General features: G+C 41.7%; 17 non-coding genes and 24 pseudogenes across 17 annotated transcripts; all 41 read right to left on the bottom strand.

The window, feature by feature from the left end:
- Positions 1-42: 42 nt before the first annotated feature.
- On the bottom strand, positions 43-151 carry LOC125002668 (annotated as a pseudogene).
- Positions 152-251: 100 nt separating this feature from the next.
- Positions 252-370, bottom strand: LOC125002966. The gene has a single exon (XR_007111852.1). It is a non-coding gene; the product is annotated as a 5S ribosomal RNA (ribosomal RNA).
- A 101-nt stretch (positions 371-471) lies between these two features.
- LOC125003186 lies at positions 472-590 on the bottom strand. The gene has a single exon (XR_007112051.1). It is a non-coding gene; the product is annotated as a 5S ribosomal RNA (ribosomal RNA).
- Positions 591-693: 103 nt separating this feature from the next.
- LOC125001741 lies at positions 694-812 on the bottom strand (annotated as a pseudogene).
- Positions 813-913: 101 nt separating this feature from the next.
- On the bottom strand, positions 914-1,032 carry LOC125001496 (annotated as a pseudogene).
- A 101-nt stretch (positions 1,033-1,133) lies between these two features.
- On the bottom strand, positions 1,134-1,252 carry LOC125003057. The gene has a single exon (XR_007111926.1). It is a non-coding gene; the product is annotated as a 5S ribosomal RNA (ribosomal RNA).
- Positions 1,253-1,352: 100 nt separating this feature from the next.
- On the bottom strand, positions 1,353-1,471 carry LOC125003116. Its single transcript, XR_007111983.1, has one exon. It is a non-coding gene; the product is annotated as a 5S ribosomal RNA (ribosomal RNA).
- A 101-nt stretch (positions 1,472-1,572) lies between these two features.
- Positions 1,573-1,691, bottom strand: LOC125001647. The gene has a single exon (XR_007111708.1). It is a non-coding gene; the product is annotated as a 5S ribosomal RNA (ribosomal RNA).
- Positions 1,692-1,792: 101 nt separating this feature from the next.
- LOC125001342 lies at positions 1,793-1,911 on the bottom strand. The gene has a single exon (XR_007111602.1). It is a non-coding gene; the product is annotated as a 5S ribosomal RNA (ribosomal RNA).
- Positions 1,912-2,012: 101 nt separating this feature from the next.
- On the bottom strand, positions 2,013-2,130 carry LOC125003001. The gene has a single exon (XR_007111870.1). It is a non-coding gene; the product is annotated as a 5S ribosomal RNA (ribosomal RNA).
- A 101-nt stretch (positions 2,131-2,231) lies between these two features.
- Positions 2,232-2,350, bottom strand: LOC125003127. Its single transcript, XR_007111994.1, has one exon. It is a non-coding gene; the product is annotated as a 5S ribosomal RNA (ribosomal RNA).
- Positions 2,351-2,451: 101 nt separating this feature from the next.
- LOC125002098 lies at positions 2,452-2,560 on the bottom strand (annotated as a pseudogene).
- Positions 2,561-2,661: 101 nt separating this feature from the next.
- LOC125002104 lies at positions 2,662-2,780 on the bottom strand. Its single transcript, XR_007111751.1, has one exon. It is a non-coding gene; the product is annotated as a 5S ribosomal RNA (ribosomal RNA).
- A 101-nt stretch (positions 2,781-2,881) lies between these two features.
- On the bottom strand, positions 2,882-3,000 carry LOC125001553 (annotated as a pseudogene).
- A 101-nt stretch (positions 3,001-3,101) lies between these two features.
- LOC125002299 lies at positions 3,102-3,210 on the bottom strand (annotated as a pseudogene).
- Positions 3,211-5,482: 2,272 nt separating this feature from the next.
- Positions 5,483-5,601, bottom strand: LOC125003185. Its single transcript, XR_007112050.1, has one exon. It is a non-coding gene; the product is annotated as a 5S ribosomal RNA (ribosomal RNA).
- Positions 5,602-5,704: 103 nt separating this feature from the next.
- Positions 5,705-5,823, bottom strand: LOC125002116. The gene has a single exon (XR_007111752.1). It is a non-coding gene; the product is annotated as a 5S ribosomal RNA (ribosomal RNA).
- Positions 5,824-5,924: 101 nt separating this feature from the next.
- Positions 5,925-6,043, bottom strand: LOC125001550 (annotated as a pseudogene).
- A 101-nt stretch (positions 6,044-6,144) lies between these two features.
- LOC125003331 lies at positions 6,145-6,263 on the bottom strand. Its single transcript, XR_007112189.1, has one exon. It is a non-coding gene; the product is annotated as a 5S ribosomal RNA (ribosomal RNA).
- A 101-nt stretch (positions 6,264-6,364) lies between these two features.
- On the bottom strand, positions 6,365-6,483 carry LOC125003056. The gene has a single exon (XR_007111925.1). It is a non-coding gene; the product is annotated as a 5S ribosomal RNA (ribosomal RNA).
- A 100-nt stretch (positions 6,484-6,583) lies between these two features.
- Positions 6,584-6,702, bottom strand: LOC125001635. Its single transcript, XR_007111707.1, has one exon. It is a non-coding gene; the product is annotated as a 5S ribosomal RNA (ribosomal RNA).
- A 101-nt stretch (positions 6,703-6,803) lies between these two features.
- LOC125002420 lies at positions 6,804-6,922 on the bottom strand (annotated as a pseudogene).
- Positions 6,923-7,023: 101 nt separating this feature from the next.
- Positions 7,024-7,142, bottom strand: LOC125003137. The gene has a single exon (XR_007112004.1). It is a non-coding gene; the product is annotated as a 5S ribosomal RNA (ribosomal RNA).
- Positions 7,143-7,243: 101 nt separating this feature from the next.
- Positions 7,244-7,362, bottom strand: LOC125002206 (annotated as a pseudogene).
- Positions 7,363-7,463: 101 nt separating this feature from the next.
- LOC125001572 lies at positions 7,464-7,582 on the bottom strand (annotated as a pseudogene).
- A 101-nt stretch (positions 7,583-7,683) lies between these two features.
- LOC125002041 lies at positions 7,684-7,792 on the bottom strand (annotated as a pseudogene).
- A 101-nt stretch (positions 7,793-7,893) lies between these two features.
- On the bottom strand, positions 7,894-8,012 carry LOC125002114 (annotated as a pseudogene).
- A 101-nt stretch (positions 8,013-8,113) lies between these two features.
- On the bottom strand, positions 8,114-8,232 carry LOC125001961 (annotated as a pseudogene).
- Positions 8,233-8,333: 101 nt separating this feature from the next.
- On the bottom strand, positions 8,334-8,452 carry LOC125001454 (annotated as a pseudogene).
- A 5,604-nt stretch (positions 8,453-14,056) lies between these two features.
- Positions 14,057-14,165, bottom strand: LOC125002373 (annotated as a pseudogene).
- A 100-nt stretch (positions 14,166-14,265) lies between these two features.
- Positions 14,266-14,384, bottom strand: LOC125001863 (annotated as a pseudogene).
- Positions 14,385-14,485: 101 nt separating this feature from the next.
- On the bottom strand, positions 14,486-14,601 carry LOC125002778 (annotated as a pseudogene).
- Positions 14,602-14,702: 101 nt separating this feature from the next.
- On the bottom strand, positions 14,703-14,822 carry LOC125002918 (annotated as a pseudogene).
- A 101-nt stretch (positions 14,823-14,923) lies between these two features.
- Positions 14,924-15,042, bottom strand: LOC125002039 (annotated as a pseudogene).
- A 100-nt stretch (positions 15,043-15,142) lies between these two features.
- Positions 15,143-15,261, bottom strand: LOC125002393 (annotated as a pseudogene).
- A 101-nt stretch (positions 15,262-15,362) lies between these two features.
- LOC125001450 lies at positions 15,363-15,481 on the bottom strand (annotated as a pseudogene).
- A 101-nt stretch (positions 15,482-15,582) lies between these two features.
- On the bottom strand, positions 15,583-15,692 carry LOC125002661 (annotated as a pseudogene).
- Positions 15,693-15,792: 100 nt separating this feature from the next.
- Positions 15,793-15,911, bottom strand: LOC125001934 (annotated as a pseudogene).
- A 101-nt stretch (positions 15,912-16,012) lies between these two features.
- LOC125002448 lies at positions 16,013-16,131 on the bottom strand. The gene has a single exon (XR_007111783.1). It is a non-coding gene; the product is annotated as a 5S ribosomal RNA (ribosomal RNA).
- Positions 16,132-16,232: 101 nt separating this feature from the next.
- On the bottom strand, positions 16,233-16,341 carry LOC125001959 (annotated as a pseudogene).
- A 101-nt stretch (positions 16,342-16,442) lies between these two features.
- On the bottom strand, positions 16,443-16,561 carry LOC125003112. The gene has a single exon (XR_007111979.1). It is a non-coding gene; the product is annotated as a 5S ribosomal RNA (ribosomal RNA).
- Positions 16,562-17,730: the final 1,169 nt, after the last annotated feature.

Here is a 17,730-nt window from a genome sequence, read left to right as displayed (position 1 = left end):
TTGATGATGTAAATGTTACCATGTCTCCTGATGAGAATGAAAAGCTTACAGCACCTGTTATTCCCAGGCGGTCTCCCATCCAAGTACTAACCAGGCCCGAGCATGCTTAGCTTCCGAGATCAGACTTGTTCAGGGTGGTATGGCCGTAAGCAATGTCAAATGTCACTAAATCAGTATATATAAGTGCTCAAAATCATCATTGCATGGTTTTGATGATGTAAATGTTACCATGTTTCCTGATGAGAATGAAAAGCTTACAGCACCTGGTATTCCCAGGCGGTCTCCCATCCAAGTACTAACCAGGCCCGACCGTGCTTTGCTTCCGAGATCAGACCAGATCGGGCGCGTTCAGGATGGTATGGCCGTAAGCAACGTTAACTGTCACAAACGCAGTATATATAAGTGGTCAAAATCATCATTGCATGTATTTTGATGATGTAAATGTTACCATGTCTCCTGATGAAAATTAAAGGCTTACAGCACCTAGTATGCCCAGGCGGTCTCCCATCCAAGTACTAACCAGGCCCGACCGTGCTTAGCTTCCGAGATCAGATGAGATCGGGCGTGTTCAGATTGGTATGGCCGTAAGCAATGTCAAATGTCACTAAAGCAATATATATATAAGTGGTCAAAATGATCATTGCATGTATTTTGATGATGTAAATATTAACATGTCTCCTGATGAGAATGAAAAGCTTACAGCACTTGGTATTCCCAGGCGGTCTCCCATCCAAGTACTAACCAGGCCCGACACTGCTTAGCTTCCGAAATCAGACAAGATCGGGCGTGTTCAGGTTAGTATGGCCGTAAGCAATGTCAAATGTAACTAAAGCAGTATATATAAGTGCTCAAAATGATCATTGCATGTATTTTGATGATGTAAATGTTACCATGTCTCCTGATGAATATGAAAGGCTTACAGCACCTAGTATTCCCAGGCGGTCTCCCATCCAAGTACTAAACAGGCCCGACCATGCTTAGCTTCCGAGATCAGACGAGATCGGGCTTGTTCAGGTTGGTATGGCAGTAAGCAACGTCAAATGTCACTAAAGCAGTATATATAAGTGATCAAAATGATCATTGCATGTATTTTGATGATGTAAATGTTACCATGTCTCCTGATGAGAATGAAAAGCTTACAGCACCTGTTATTCCCAGGCGGTCTCCCATCCAAGTACTAACCAGGCCCGAGCATGCTTAGCTTCCGAGATCAGACGAGATCAGGCGTGTTCAGGGTGGTATGGCCGTAAGCAATGTCAAATGTCACTAAATCAGTATATATAAGTGCTCAAAATCATCATTGCATGGTTTTGATGATGTAAATGTTACCATGTTTCCTGATGAGAATGAAAAGCTTACAGCACCTGGTATTCCCAGGCGGTCTCCCATCCAAGTACTAACCAGGCCCGACCGTGCTTTGCTTCCGAGATCAGACCAGATCGGGCGCGTTCAGGTTGGTATGGCCGTAAGCAATGTCAAATGTCACTAAAGCAGTATATATAAGTGATCAAAATGATCATTGCATGTATTTTGATGATGTAAATGTTACCATGTCTCCTGATGAGAATGAAAAGCTTACAGCACCTGGTATTCCCAGGCGGTCTCCCATCCAAGTACTAACCAGGCCCGACCGTGCTTAGCTTCCGAGATCAGACGAGATCAGGCGCGTTCAGGTTGGTATGGCCGTAAGCAATGTCAAATGTCACTAAAGCAGTATATATAAGTGGTCAAAATGATCATTGCATGTATTTTGATGACGTAAATGTTACCATGTCTCCTGATGAGAATGAAAAGCTTACAGCACCTGGTATTCCCAGGCGGTCTCCCATCCAAGTACTAACCAGGCCAAACACTGCTTAACTTCCGACATCAAACGAGATCAGGCATGTTCAGGGTGGTATGGCCGTAAGCAATGGTAACTGTCACAAACGCAGTATATATAAGTGGTCAAAATCATCATTGCATGTATTTTGATGATGTAAATGTTACCATGTCTCCTGATGAGAATGAAAAGCTTACAGCACCTGGTATCCCAGGCGGTCTCCCATCCAAGTACTAACCAGGCCCGACCATGCTTAGCTTCCGAGATCAGACGAGATCAGGCGTGTTCAGGGTGGTATGGCCGTAAGCAATGGTAACTGTCACAAACGCAGTATATATAAGTGGTCAAAATGATCATTGCATGTATTTTGATGATGTAAATGTTACCATGTCTCCTGATGAAAATGAAAGGCTTACAGCACCTAGTATTCCCAGGCGGTAACCCATCCAAGTACTAACCAGGCCCGACCGTGCTTAGCTTCCGAGATCAGACGAGTTCGGGCGTGTTCAGGTTGGTATGGCCGTAAGCAATGTCAAATGTCACTAAAGCAGTATATATAAGTGGTAAAAATCCTCATTGCATGTATTTTGATGATGTAAATGTTACCATGTCTCCTGATGAGAATGAAAAGCTTACAGCACCTGGTATTCTCAGGCGGTCTCCCATCCAAGTACTAACAAGGCCCTACACTGCTTAGCTTCCGAGATCAGGCGTGTTCAGGGTGGTATGGCCGTAAGCAATGGTGACTGTCACAAACGCAGTATATATAAGTGGTCAAAATGATCATTGCATGTATTTTGATGATGTAAATGTTACCATGTCTCCTGATGAAAATGAAAAGCTTACAGCACCTGGTATTCCCAGGCGGTCTCCCATCCAAGTACTAACCAGGCCCTATACTACTTAGCTTCCGAGATCAGACGAGATCGGGCGTGTTCAGGTTGGTATGGCCGTAAGCAATGTCAAATGTTACTAAAGCAGTATATATAAGTGGTCAAAATGATCATTGCATGTATTTTGATGATGTAAATGTTACCATGTCTCCTGATGAAAATGAAAAGCTTACAGCACCTGGTATTCCCAGGCGGTCTCCCATCCAAGTACTAACCAGGCCCGACCATGCTTGGTTTCCGAGATCGATCGAGATCAGGCGTGTTCAGGGTGGTATGGCCGTAAGGAACGTTAACTGTCACAAACGCATTATATATAAGTGGTCAAAATCATCATTGCATGTATTTTGATGAAGTAAATGTTACCATGTCTCCTGATGAGAATGAAAAGCTTACAACACCTGGTATTCCCAGGCGGTCTCCCATCCAAGTACTAACCAGGCACGACACTGCTTGGCTTCCGAGATCAGGCGTTTTCAGGGTGGTATGGCCGTAAGCAACGTTAACTGTCACAAACGCAGTAGATATAAGTGGTCAAAATCATCATTGCATGTATTTTTGCTTTTGAGCTGAATCTTCTACAATGATACAGTCTGCCAGGAAGTAGAGTCAGAATGTAACAGGTAGATATGAATCAGAGAGAAAAACAAGGCGACCCGGTCCAACCAGGGTTTGGGTGTGATTTGTGTTTAAACTGAACACTGCCTGAGATTGGCTCTTCGTGAAAGGCCTGCTGCACCTTAGCCAATCATCATCACCTGTGCGGACGTCGCAGCTGTTTCAGCATGTCAATTTCAGCATATCAATTTCAACTTTTGCCTGTCTGAAAATTGCCGGACCGCTCTTGTTGACTTTGACGCCGACTTTCTCGTTGGTTTTTGCAGCATTTGGTAACAAATTCAAAGCCCCTCTCTCTGAGGTAAGATTGCACTTTCAGGCAATTTCCCAGAGTGCTCCCTACTGAGATATTTAGCTCTTTTGCTGTTTTGTTGGTTGCCATTGATGCTTGTTATTCAGGAAATGTTTTGTAAAACTTTGGACGAAAATCAATGAACCATGCTCTATTCAAGTGTGTTCCTTGTCTTGCTTGCAGTCACTTTGTAACTCTGAGAAGCACTAAAGAATGTACAGATCCACAGAGGCTTGTATAAAACAAACTTTCAGTAAGATCAAAGGCAAAGATTCTATGCCATCATGGCCAAAGGAAAAGATTTGATGAAAGGACAGAATTCTATGACATCATGAAGGAAAACATTCTATGGCACATTCTATGTAAATTTTGTGAGGAGTGCGATAGGAAGAGAGAGTGTGGGAAAGATTTTCCAAATTTCTTCTGTTTTCTGTGATAATTTTCTTTTCTCTCACTCTGGTTGTGTTTTCATTTAGGTTCCTCGATCAAAGTTTTCATTAACACCTTTCAATCTTGTGTGTCACATAGTGAGATCTATAACACTGCCGTGCGATGGTACTATTGATATGATAATATATGTCGTCAGATTTTGGCATGAGCAACCAAAATCACCATTACCACTCTTCTACCAACTGTATCAGTATTAGAAATAAATAGTAGTAGATGTAATTATTTTTGTAACTTTAACATATTTACTTTTATGTAGTTTCTCTCGTTTGGTTTTGTTTTATTTTAGCATTTTGCATTGTCTGTAAAACCTTCATTTCTCCACAGGGAATAACGTAAAATAGTCCTGCCGGTTAGTCTGTTCCAAGACAAACAGAAAACTTACAGCAATAAAAATGACAACACAACTACAGCCGGTAAAACTGTTCTTAATTGCTTGCCTAGGTAAACAAAGGTTAAATAAAAATAAAATACTAACATACATACAGACACATTCTGACACATTGAAATTGGCCGTTAGCACGTTAACTTAGCCCCGTAGTTAGCTCCCCACTCCACCGTATGCTAACGACCACGTTATCTCCACTGGCCTCGTTTTATTTCGGCGTCAGTTCAAATTGTGGACAACAGCAAATTGATGCAAAATACAAGCAATGTTAGGAAACCACTTGTCAATATTTCTAATGACAAATCTCGACAGCACACGTCGGCTACCACCTCAGACGTTGGGGTTTGCTGTATTGCCCGAAAGAAACGCAAAAAAGAACTAATTTACATAATACTTACATCATTGTGTAGTAAAGCCACAAGTAGCGCTGTTAATAGGTTCCAGCTAGACCATTATGTACCTCAGAAGGAAATACGATAAAGAATCAGCCGCACATGATTAAACTACACGTGACACAAACATATTGATTATACAATGTGGATGAGGCTTAAACAAACCTTTACACACAGTTATGGGAGCATGTCGGTCTAATTCTTGTGTGTTGTTTACGCGCACGTACAGACGCACGTGCGACTACATGCGCGCACATGGAGTAACGTTACATCCATACGTAGTTCCGTGCATGCTCACGCACATGGATGAAACAGGGCGATGACGTCATGGGATGTCTTCCTTTGATGATGTCCTCAATTGTTTTCCTTTGATGATGATGTCATGAAATGTTTTCCTTTGATCATGATGGCATAGAATCTTTGCCTTTGATCTTATTGAAAGTTTGTTTTATACAAACCTAGGTGGGTCCGTAGATTCTGTTAGACTTTCAAACTGAAACTCAGGCGTGTTCAGGATGGTATGGCCGTAAGCAACGTTAACTGTCACAAACGCAGTATATATAAGTGGTCAAAATCATCATTGCATGTATTTTGATGATGTAAATGTTACCATGTCTCCTGATGAAAATGAAAGGCTTACAGCACCTAGTATGCCCAGGCGGTCTCCCATCCAAGTACTAACCAGGCCCGACCGTGCTTAGCTTCCGAGATCAGATGAGATCGGGCGTGTTCAGATTGGTATGGCCGTAAGCAACGTCAAATGTCACTAAAGCAATATATATATAAGTGGTCAAAATGATCATTGCATGTATTTTGATGATGTAAATATTACCATGTCTCCTGATGAGAATGAAAAGCTTACAGCACTTGGTATTCCCAGGCGGTCTCCCATCCAAGTACTAACCAGGCCCTACACTGCTTAGCTTCCGAGATCAGACGAGATCAGGCGTGTTCAGGGTGGTATGGCCGTAAGCAATGGTAACTGTCACAAACGCAGTATATATAAGTGGTCAAAATGATCATTGCATGTATATTGATGATGTAAATGTTACCATGTCTCCTGATGAAAATGAAAGGCTTACAGCACCTAGTATTCCCAGGCGGTCTCCCATCCAAGTACTAACCAGGCCCGACACTGCTTAGCTTCCGAAATCAGACAAGATCGGGCGTGTTCAGGTTAGTATGGCCGTAAGCAATGTCAATTGTAACTAAAGCAGTATATATAAGTGCTCAAAATGATCATTGCATGTATTTTGATGATGTAAATGTTACCATGTCTCCTGATGAATATGAAAGGCTTACAGCACCTAGTATTCCCAGGCGGTCTCCCATCCAAGTACTAACCTGGCCCGACCGTGCTTAGCTTCCGAGATCAGACGAGATCGGGCTTGTTCAGGTTGGTATGGCAGTAAGCAACGTCAAATGTCACTAAAGCAGTATATATAAGTGATCAAAATGATCATTGCATGTATTTTGATGATGTAAATGTTACCATGTCTCCTGATGAGAATGAAAAGCTTACAGCACCTGTTATTCCCAGGCGGTCTCCCATCCAAGTACTAACCAGGCCCGAGCATGCTTAGCTTCCGAGATCAGACGAGATCAGGCGTGTTCAGGGTGGTATGGCCGTAAGCAATGTCAAATGTCACTAAATCAGTATATATAAGTGCTCAAAATCATCATTGCATGGTTTTGATGATGTAAATGTTACCATGTTTCCTGATGAGAATGAAAAGCTTACAGCACCTGGTATTCCCAGGCGGTCTCCCATCCAAGTACTAACCAGGCCCGACCGTGCTTTGCTTCCGAGATCAGACGAGATCGGGCGCGTTCAGGTTGGTATGGCCGTAAGCAATGTCAAATGTCACTAAAGCAGTATATATAAGTGATCAACATGATCATTGCATGTATTTTGATGATGCAAATGTTACCATGTCTCCTGATGAGAATGAAAAGCTTACAGCACCTGGTATTCCCAGGCGGTCTCCCATCCAAGTACTAACCAGGCCAAACACTGCTTAACTTCCGACATCAAACGAGAACAGCCGTGTTCAGGGTGGTTTGGGCGTAAGCAATGGTAACTGTCACAAACTCAGTATATATAAGTGGTCAAAATCATCATTGCATGTATTTTGATGATGTAAATGTTACCATGTCTCCTGATGAGAATGAAAAGCTTACAGCACCTGGTATTCCCAGGCGGTCTGCAATCCAAGTACTAACCAGGCCCTACACTGCTTAGCTTCCGAGATCAGATGAGATCAGGCGTGTTCAGGGTGGTATGGCCGTAAGCATTGGTAACTGTCACAAACGCAGTATATATAAGTGGTCAAAATCATCATTGCATGTATTTTGATGATGTAAATGTTACCATGTCTCCTGATGAAAATGAAAGGCTTACAGCACCTAGTATTCCCAGGCGGTCTCCCATCCAAGTACTAACCAGGCTTGACCGTGCTAAGCTTCCGAGATCAGACGAGATCGGGCGTGTTCAGGTTGGTATGGCCTTAAGCAATGTCAAATGTCACTAAAGCAGTATATATAAGTGGTCAAAATGATCATTGCATGTATTTTGATGATGTAAATGTTACCATGTCTCCTGATGAGAATGAAAAGGCTACAGCACCTGGTATTCCCAAGCGGTCTCCCATCCAAATACTAACCAGGCCCTACACTGCTTAGCTTCCGAGATCAGACGAGATCAGGCGTGTTCTGGGTGGTATGGCCATAAGCAATGGTGACTGTCACAAACGCAATATATATAAGTGGTCAAAATCATCATTGCATGTATTTTGATGATGTAAATGTTACCATGTCTCCTGATGAAAATGAAAGGCTTACAGCACCTGGTATTCCCAGGCCGTCTCCCATCCAAGTACTAACCAGGCCCTACACTGCTTAGCTTCCGAGATCAGGCGTGTTCAGGGTGGTATGGCCGTAAGCAATGGTGACTGTCACAAACGCAGTATATATAAGTGGTCAAAATCATCATTGCATGTATTTTGATGATGTAAATGTTACCATGTCTCCTGATGAAAATGAAAAGCTTACAGCACCTGGTATTTCCAGGCGGTCTCCCATCCAAGTACTAACCAGGCCCGACCATGTTTAGCTTCCGAGATCAGACGAGATGGGACTTGTTCAGGTTGGTATGGCCGTAAGCAACGGCAAATGTCACTGAAGCAGTATATATAAGTGATCAAAATGATCATTGCATGTATTTTGATGATGTAAATTTTACCATGTCTCCTGATGGGAATGAAAAGCTTTGAGCAACTGGTATTCCCAGGCGGTCTCCCATCCAAGTACTAACCAGGCCCGACCGTGCTTAGCTTCCGAGATCAGACGAGATCACGCGTGTTCAGGGTGGTATGGCCGTAAGCAATGGTAACTGTCACAAATGCAGTATATATAAGTGGTCAAAATCATCATTGCATGTATTTTGATGATGTAAATATTACCATGTCTCCTGATGAAAATGAAAGGCTTACAGCAACTAGTATTCCCAGACGGTCTCCCATCCAAGTACTAACCAGTCCCTACACTGCTTAGCTTCCGAGATCAGACGAGATCAGGCGTGTTCAGGATGTTATGGCCGTAAGCAATGGTGGCTGTCACAAACGCAGTATATATAAGTGGTCAAAATCATCATTGCATGTATTTTGATGATGTAAATGTTACCATGTGTCCCGATAAAAAATGAAAGGCTTACAGCATCTAGTATTCACAGGCGGTCTCCCATCCAAGTACTAACCAGGCCCAACCGTGCTTAGCGTCCGAGATCAGACGAGATCGGGCTTGTTCTTTTTTTTTCTTTTTTCTTTTTATTAGTCTTCAATCACAAATTTACACGTCACGTCAACTTTTGCACATAGATCAGAAAAGAAACAAACCTATCATAGTTCTCATGAATGTATCAAAAGAAAAATCAAACAATCAAACTAAATAAAAAGTACAAATCCAACTCTCACCAATTCAATAAAAACTTCTCCTTTTCGCCATCACAAATAAACTTATTCCCATCATGAAAAATTCTCTCACCTCCTCTCCCCCATACTTGCAGTTCAGTTCAATATCTCTTTTCATTATTGTCTTAAACAAATCTTTAATTTGTACATTTCTCCCTTCAAAATGAGCATAATTCCTTCTATATACAACCGCCAATCTGGCATGGCTCAAAGTGTAGTTAATTAACCAAAAATTCACAGTCTTTTTCTTTTCAAGTAAACCAAACAGAAAGAGCTTCCTCCACCCCTCCTTCAGCTCTGATCCCAAGTCGCCAATGTTCCTCAAAAGTTTTTTCAGGAAATCAAAGAAATCAACTAACTCAAAACAATCTAAAAAAAAGTGCAAAAAACTCTCATGGCCACTTTTACATACATCACACATTGCACTTACAGCATTATTTATTTTATGAAACACCACATTCGTATATATTCTGTTATGTTTTATAAGGAAATCGTTATTTTCACACTCTATACTGTTATATTTTATGTTCCCATTCAACCATATCTTCTTAACATCCAAATCATTGAACACGCCAGCCCAAACTTTCTCTGCTGCTGGCTCTTTTATCACATCAGCTATTAACCATTCATATACCTTTTTCAACTTCACATTTTCAAAGAGGCATTTCTTCTCTTTTTCAATCACATACATCTTGGGTGTACGCTTGTCTTGCTTAATCACACAGTCTCTTTTAATAATGTTTGTCCATTCCAGAGGTATACTACTTTTAATCCGCTCATATATTCGGCTGACCTTTTCTTTGCTTTCCATACCATCTAAATCATTCACAGAATCATAAATACAATTCAATCTCAAAAACCCCGGGATGACCTCATAAATAATATCCTTGACTTGTTTAATATTTGCCACCATGAATTGTGGCTCATACAGACTTTTATTATTATATTTAAATTTCTCATTGAGAAACAAGGGTAGGTTAACAAACATTTGCAACCCATCACACTCATATTCTACTTTTGGTAGAAATTTTCTCCACGCTTCAAACACCTCCTGTAAAACTCTGGGATTTTAACTGTCATTGATTGTTTGAAACCCATAAACAAACCATTAGTCACCTATCCCACCCACTTCATCCACATATTTCCTTAAAAAACTCCTTCCATCCATAGTTCAATCCACGCTCCATGTATTTTTGGATCGTTCTTACTCTTATTGCCGTTCTTTTCATTTCCAAATCAATGAGCTTCAGCCCACCCTCTCTCTTCTTCCCTATCAAAGTTTTTTGTGCAATTTTCACCCCTTTCCCCTCCCATATAAAGTCACAAATAGTTTTGTTTAACACATTCATAACCCACTCTGGCATGTCTAACACTCTCATCACATATACACAAACTGAGAATAACAAATTATTCACCACCATCACTTTTCCTTTCAGTTTAAGTTTTCTCCCCCTCCATAGTGTACATACTGTTTTATCTTATTAATCACTCCAGTCCATGTCTCATCTCTAGCCTCTTTGCTTGCCACCCCCAGACACACTCCCAACACCTTCATGTATTTCTCCTCCACCTTTAAGCCCATTTCTATCCTCTCTATATCTCCAATGTACATGATCTCTGATTTAGTTTTGTTGATTTTTGGCTCCTGATGCCCGTCCATATTTTTCTATTATCTGTAGCACCCTTTTCACACTGTTGTTGTCCCTGACCGTAATAGTTGTGTCGTCTGCATATTGATTGATGACACAGGTCCCTCCATAGGGCAACTGAACACCTTTCACCTCCTGGTCAGTTTTGATCAGCATCGCCAGGGGCTCAACAACTATTGCATACAGTAGTGCTGACAGGGGACATCCCTGTCTCACTGATCTCTCCACATCGAAAAGGTTTGTCAAGACACCGTTTACCTTCACTCGGCTCTTGGCACTGTCATACAGCCTCTTTACCCATCCCACCATCCTCTCCCCGAACCCAACTTTCTCCAGTACTCTAAACAGGAATCTGTGGTCTACTCTATCAAAGGCCTTATTCCAATCTATTCCCAGCACTACTCCCCCTTTCCCATCCTCTTTCATGTGTTCTATTGAATCTCTGATTGTGGCTATTGTGTCTGCTATGTCTCTTCCGGGTATGCTGTAACTCTGCGTGTTCTGTACTATGTTCCCTATCACTCCCTTCATCCTATTTGCCAGGACTTTAGTTAGTATCTTATAATCTGTATTTAGCAAACTAATTGGCCTGTAGTTTTCCAAATCTAACCTACTTCCTTTCTTTTTGTATATTATTGCTATTACACCCTCCCCCATCCTATCTGCACTTGCCCTGTTCTTTCCATCCCCTTGAATACATCTACCAGAATTTGCGCTACCTCATTTTTGTACGCTTTGTACCATTCGATCCCTATCCCATCACTTCCTGGACCTCTTTCCACTTTTCAATCCTCCTATGGCCTCTATCACCTCCTTCTCATTTATGTCTCTATCACACCATTCCCTATCCTCTTCACTCAGTTTCCTTTCTACACTTTCCATCACTTCATCTATGCTTCCTTGATCTATGTCCCCTTTCTTATAGAGATCCCCATAAAATTCTTGTACCCTTTCCAGAATCTCCACATAATCTACTATCTTCTCTCCGTTTTTGTCATTAATTTCCTTTATGTATGTTCTATTCTGTTTTCTTTTCTCTAACCCCAAAAAATATCCTGTGCACCTTTCACCTTCTAATGCATATTTTGCTTTACTTCTCAGAATCGCTCCTCTACATTTCTCCGTCTCAAACCTCTCTAACTTATCTTTGCCTCCAAATAATTGTTTATATTATAACCCTCCTCATTGTCTGCTCTACTTAACTCTGCCCTCCAATTTTTGTTTCAGAGCCTTTTCCTCCTTCATCATTTTCCCTTTTCTTTTCTTACTATATCTAATACTAATTTGTTTTAATTAAAGTTTTTATCTTCTCCCATCGTTCCCCTATGCTGTCGTCTAGCCTGTCATTTTCTTTATACACTCCTCTTCTCCTATTCTCTCGGTCTAGCAAATCCATAATCTGTATCTTGTACTCCTCTTCTTCAATTAATCCTGCGTTTAATATCCACATCCCTCCTCCTATCTCTTCTTTCTCCACCTTAATTCGAAACATGACCCCATCATGGTCACTGAAGCTATTTCTTTGATGCCTTATTTTGTCGATGTACCCAATAATGCTACTTTGCACCAACACAAATCTATTCTACTTTGTTTTAGAACCCCATCTCTCATCTGCCTCCTTGTGTATTCTCTCTTCTCTGAGTTCTCTTCTCTCCATGCATCTATAAGCCCCTTTTCTTTCATCAGCTCGGACAGCATGTTTCTCGATCTTTCCCATCTAAATTCAACTCCCTTACCTACTCTAGACGACTACATTTTATATTGAAGTCCCCACTATAATACACTTCCTGCGATTATATTTTAAGTTCTCTAATAATGCAAACACTTATCTTTTCTATATTTGGAAACGTATATATTTATTAATCTGAATTCTATTTCTCTATATTTAAATTCTATCACCAAAATTCTCCCTGTCTCATCTCTATATACCTCTTTTATGTCTTCGACAACGTCCTTTTTAATCAATTATTGCTACCCCCCTTGCGTTTCTAGCCCCATTATTATAATATATAGCTCCCCTCCATTCCTCTCTCATTTCTTTAACTATGTCCTCGTCCCAATTAGTTTCTTGAATATACATATAATATCGCTGCGGTATGCAAATAATAGCTCTTTTATTTTTCTCTTATTTCTTAGCCCATTTGCGTTAATAGAGGTTATTGTGGCCATGAGAGCAAAACTGAATATAAATAGAAACCAAAAAGTAAACATTTAAACCAAAACTATACAATCACATACCGGATTTCGGTCCTTTTCGCTCTCTTCTTTCTTTGTCTTTCTCCGCCTTCCGCTTTGCTGAGAATCTTTGAAAGATCTTTGTCAAGTCTGGTTGTCCGTTCTCTTCCTCTCTTTCATGTCCATTTAATCGTCCTCGGTCCTTTTCTTCATTCTCCTTTCCTTGTTTGGCAGCAGGGTTCGGTTTCTCTCCACCCTCTCCATTTGCGTTCTTGTTGTCCGCTCCACTGGTGTTCTCCGCTCCACCGACATCCTTTCCCACCAGTTTTCGGATCCTCCTCTTCCTCGATCCCATGTCCTCCTCACACCTTGTCTAGGACCTCTGTTTGACCTTGGCCTCCTTCGCCGTCGTGGTTGTTGCGTCCGTTCTCTTCCTCCACTTCCTCACCCATCTCCTCCTCCGTCTTCTCCTCTCGGCGCACTCCCGTGCGTAGTGGCCACTCTCTCCGCACCTGAAACACTTGAACTCCGGGCATTCTCTGAAGATGTGTCCGGCTTGATGCATTTTCTGCACATTGGATTTGTCTATCGTGGATCACACGGAAATACTCCACGCCCCTCATAGTTTCAAATTTAGTGGAGTATGGCAGCGATCTGACTTGCTCGTTGAACCGGACCTTTAAAAATCTCGTGCCGTCGGCAACAGTGGCCGGACCCCCCATTCATTAAGTCTTTCCATGATCGTGCTGTCCTCCAGATACACGGGTAAGTTTAGGAAAGAGACGACCATGTCGCTGTTCATTATGTCACGTCCGATCACTGGCACTCCATTTATTCTTATACCATCAATCAACTTTGCCTTCCCGGCACCATCCTTCATCGTGATTTCGAATTTCTTGTCCGTCTTCATTCTACAACCTAAAATTTCCCCACACTCCTTCTTTACACCTTTCAGCAGGTCCATTACCGCGATTGATTTCGTATCTTCCACCTCCACCGTCAGCTCCTTCTCAAACTTTTTCGTATTTACAGCCATTCCTTGCATCTGAGGGTTCATTGTATCTTCCTCCCCTTGATTCATCATTATAAGTTTAGGCGGAAAAAAACAATCCCCCGAACAGCCCGAGAGCCGTCGGGGAAATTACGGGGACGATAAGCACAAAAGATCAAATAAAACAACTATTCTTATGATTTCAAACAAAGAACAAAAATATCACAGAGAAGTCAGGCAGTCGCTGTGCAAATTCGAAATTCGCGCCACTCGCAATCACCACTCCCACTATCGGGCGTGTTCAGGGTGGTATGGCCGTAATCAACGTCAAATGTCACAAACGCAGTATATATAAGTGGTCAAATTCATCATTGCATGTATTTTGATGATGTAAATGTTACCATGTCTACTGATGAAAATGAAAGGCTTACAGCACCTAGTATTCCCAGGTGGTCTCCCATCCAAGTACTAACCAGGCCCGACCGTGCTTAGCTTCCGAGATCAGACGTGTTCAGGTAGGTATGGCCGTAAGCAATGTCAAATGTCACTAAATCCGTATATATAAGTGCTCAAAATCATCATTGCATGTTTTTGATGATGTAAATGTTACCATGTCTCCTGATGAAAATGAAAAGCTTACAGCACCGGGTATTCCTAGGCGGTCTCCCATCCAAGTCCTAACCAGGCCCTACCATGCTTAGCTTCCGAGATCAGACGAGATCAGGCGTGTTCAGGGTGGTATGGCAGTAAAGAATGGTAACTGTCACAAACGCAGTATATATAAGTGGTCAAAATCATGATTGCATGTATTTTGATGATGTAAATGTTACCATGTCTCCTGATGAAAATGTAAGGCTTACAGCGACTAGTATTCCCAGGCGGTCTCCCATCCAAGTACGAACCAGGCCCGACCGTGCTTAGCTTCCGAGATCAGACGAGACGCGTGTTCAGGTTGGTATGGCCGTAAGCAATGTCAAATGTCACTAAAGAAGTAAATATAAGTGGTCAAAATGATCATTGCATGTATTTTGATGATGTAATGTTACCATGTCTCCTGATGAAAATGAAAAGCTTTACAGCACCGGGTATTTCCCAGGCGGTCTCCCATCCAAGTACTAACCAGGTCCCGACCATGCTTAGCTCCGAGATCAGACGAGATGGGGTTTGTTCAGGTTGGTATGGCCGTAAGCAACGGTAACTGTCACAAACGCAGTATATATAAGTGGTCAAAATCATAATTGTATGTATTTTGATGATGTAAATGTTACCATGTCTCCTGATTAGAATGAAAAGCTTACAGCACCTGGTATTCCCAGGCGGTCTCCCATCCAAGTACTAACCAGGGCTGACCGTGCTTAGCTTCCGAGATCAGACGAGATCGGGAATGTTGAGGTTGGTATGGCCGTAAGGAACGTCAAATGTCACTAAATCAGTATATATAAGTGCTCAAAATCATCATTGCATGTTTTTGATGATGTATATGTTACCATGTCTCCTGATGAAAATGAAAAGCTTACAGCACCGGATATTCCTAGGCGGTGTCCCATCCAAGTACTAACCATACCCTACCATGCTTAGCTTCCGAGATCAGACGAGATTGGGCTTGTTCAGGTTGGTATGGCCGTAAGCAATGTCAAATGTCACTAAAGCAGTATATATAAGTGATCAAAATGATCATTGCATGTATTTTGATGATGTACATGTTACCATGTCTCCTGATGAGAATGAAAAGCTTACAGCACCTGGTATTCCCAGGCGGTCTCCCATCCAAGTACGAACCAGGCCCGACGCTGCATAGTTTCCGAGATCAGACGAGATCAGGCGTGTTCAGGGTGGTATGGCCGTAAGCAACGTTAACTGTCACAAACGCAGTATATATAAGTGGTCAAATTCATCATTGCATGTATTTTGTTGATGTAAATGTTACCATGTCTACTGATGAAAATGAAAGGCTTACAGCACCTAGTATTCCCAGGCGGTCTCCCATCCAAGTACTAAACCAGGCCCGACCGTGCTTAGCTTCCGAGATCAGACGTGTTCAGGTAGGTATGGCCGTAAGCAATGTCAAATGTCACTAAATCAGTATAAATAAGTGCTCAAAATCATCATTGCATGTTTTTGATGATGTAAATGTTACCATGTCTCCTGATGAGAATGAAAAGCTTACAGCACCTGGTATTCCCAGGCGGTCTCCCATCCAAGTACTAACCAGGCCCGTCCATGCTTAGCTTCCGAGATCAGACGAGATCGGGCTTGTTGAGGTTGGTATGTCAGTAAGCAACGTCAAATGTCACTAAAGCAGTATATATAAGTGATCAAAATGATCATTGCATGTATTTTGATGATGTAAATGTTACCATGTCTCCTGATGAGAATGAAAAGCTTACAGCACCTGGTATTCCCAGGCGGTCTCCCATCCAAGTACTAACCAGGCCCGACCATGCTTAGCTTCCGAGATCAGACGAGATCTTGCGTTTTCAGGGTGGTATGGCCGTAAGCAATGGTAACTGTCACAAACGCACTATATATAAGTGGTCAAAATCATCATTGCATGTATTTTGATGATGTAAATGTTACCATGCCTCCTGATGAAAATGAAAAGCTTACAGCAACTGGTATTCCCAGGTGGTTTCCCATCCAAGTACTAACCAGGCCCTACCGTGCTTAGCTTCCGAGATCGGGCGTGTTCAGGGTGGTATGGCCGTAAGCAACTTTAACTGTCACAAACGCACTATATATAAGTGGTCAAAATCATCATTGCATGTATTTTGATGATGTAAATGTTACCATGTCTCCTGATGAAAATGAAAAGCTTACAGCACCTGGTATTCCCAGGCGGTCTCCCATCCAAGTACTAACCAGGCCCGACACTGCTTGGCTTCCGAGATCAAACGAGATCAGGCGTGTTCAGGGTGGTATGCCCGTAAGCAACGCTAACTTTCACAAACGCAGTATATATAAGTGGTCAAAATCATCATTGCATGTATTTTTGTTTTTGAGCTGAAGCTTCTACAATGATACAGTCTGCCAGGAAGTAGAGTCAGAATGTAACAGGTAGATATTAATCAGAGAGAAAAACAAGGCGACCCGGTCCAACCAGGGTTTGGGTGTGATTTGTGTTTAAACTGAACACTGCCTGAGATTGGCTTATCGTGAAAGGCCTACTGCACCTTAGCCAATCATCATCACCTAGGCGTACGTCGCAGCTGTTTCAGCATGTCAATTTCAGCATATCAATTTCAACTTTTGCCTGTCTGAAAATTGCCGGACGGCTCTTGTTGACTTTGACGCCGACTTTCTCGTTGGTTTTTGCAGCATTTGGTAACAAATTCAAAGCCGCACTCTCTGAGGAAAGATTGCACTTTCAGGCAATTTCCCAGAGTGCTCCCTACTGAGATATTCAGCTCTTTTGCTGTTTTGTTGGTTGCCATTGATGCTTGTTATTCGGAAATGTTTTGTAAAACTTTGGACGAAAATCAATGAACCATGCTCTATTCAAGTGTGTTCCTTGTCTTGCTTGCAGTCAATTTGTAACTCTGAGAAGCACTAAAGAATGTACAGATCCACAGAGGCTTGTATAAAACAAACTTTCAGTAAGATCAAAGGCAAAGATTCTATGCCATCATGGCCAAAGGAAAAGATTTGATGAAAGGACAGAATTCTATGACATCATGAAGGAAAACATTCTATGGCACATTCTATGTAAATTTTGTGAGGAGTGCGCTAGGAAGAGAGAGTGTGGGAAAGATTTTCCAAATTTCTTCTGTTTTCTGTGATCATTTTCTTTTCTCTCACTCTGGTTGTGTTTTCATTTAGGTTCCTCGATCAAAGTTTTCATTAACACCTTTCAATCTTGAGTGTCACATAGTGAGATCTATAAGACTGCCGTCCGATGGTACTATTGATATGATAATATATGTCGTCAGATTTTGGCATGAGCAACCAAAAAACACCACTACCACTCTTCTACCAACTGTATCAATATTAGTAATAAATAGTAGTAGATGTAATTATTTTTGTACCTTTAACATATTTTACTTTTATATAGTTTTTTCTCCTTTGGTTTTGGTTTGTTTTATCATTTTGCATTGTCCTGTA

This window comes from Mugil cephalus, chromosome 23 (genome assembly GCF_022458985.1).
Source record: "Mugil cephalus isolate CIBA_MC_2020 chromosome 23, CIBA_Mcephalus_1.1, whole genome shotgun sequence".
In the NCBI taxonomy this organism is placed as follows: domain Eukaryota; kingdom Metazoa; phylum Chordata; class Actinopteri; order Mugiliformes; family Mugilidae; genus Mugil; species Mugil cephalus.
This window is presented reverse-complemented; position numbering and strand designations above follow the sequence as displayed.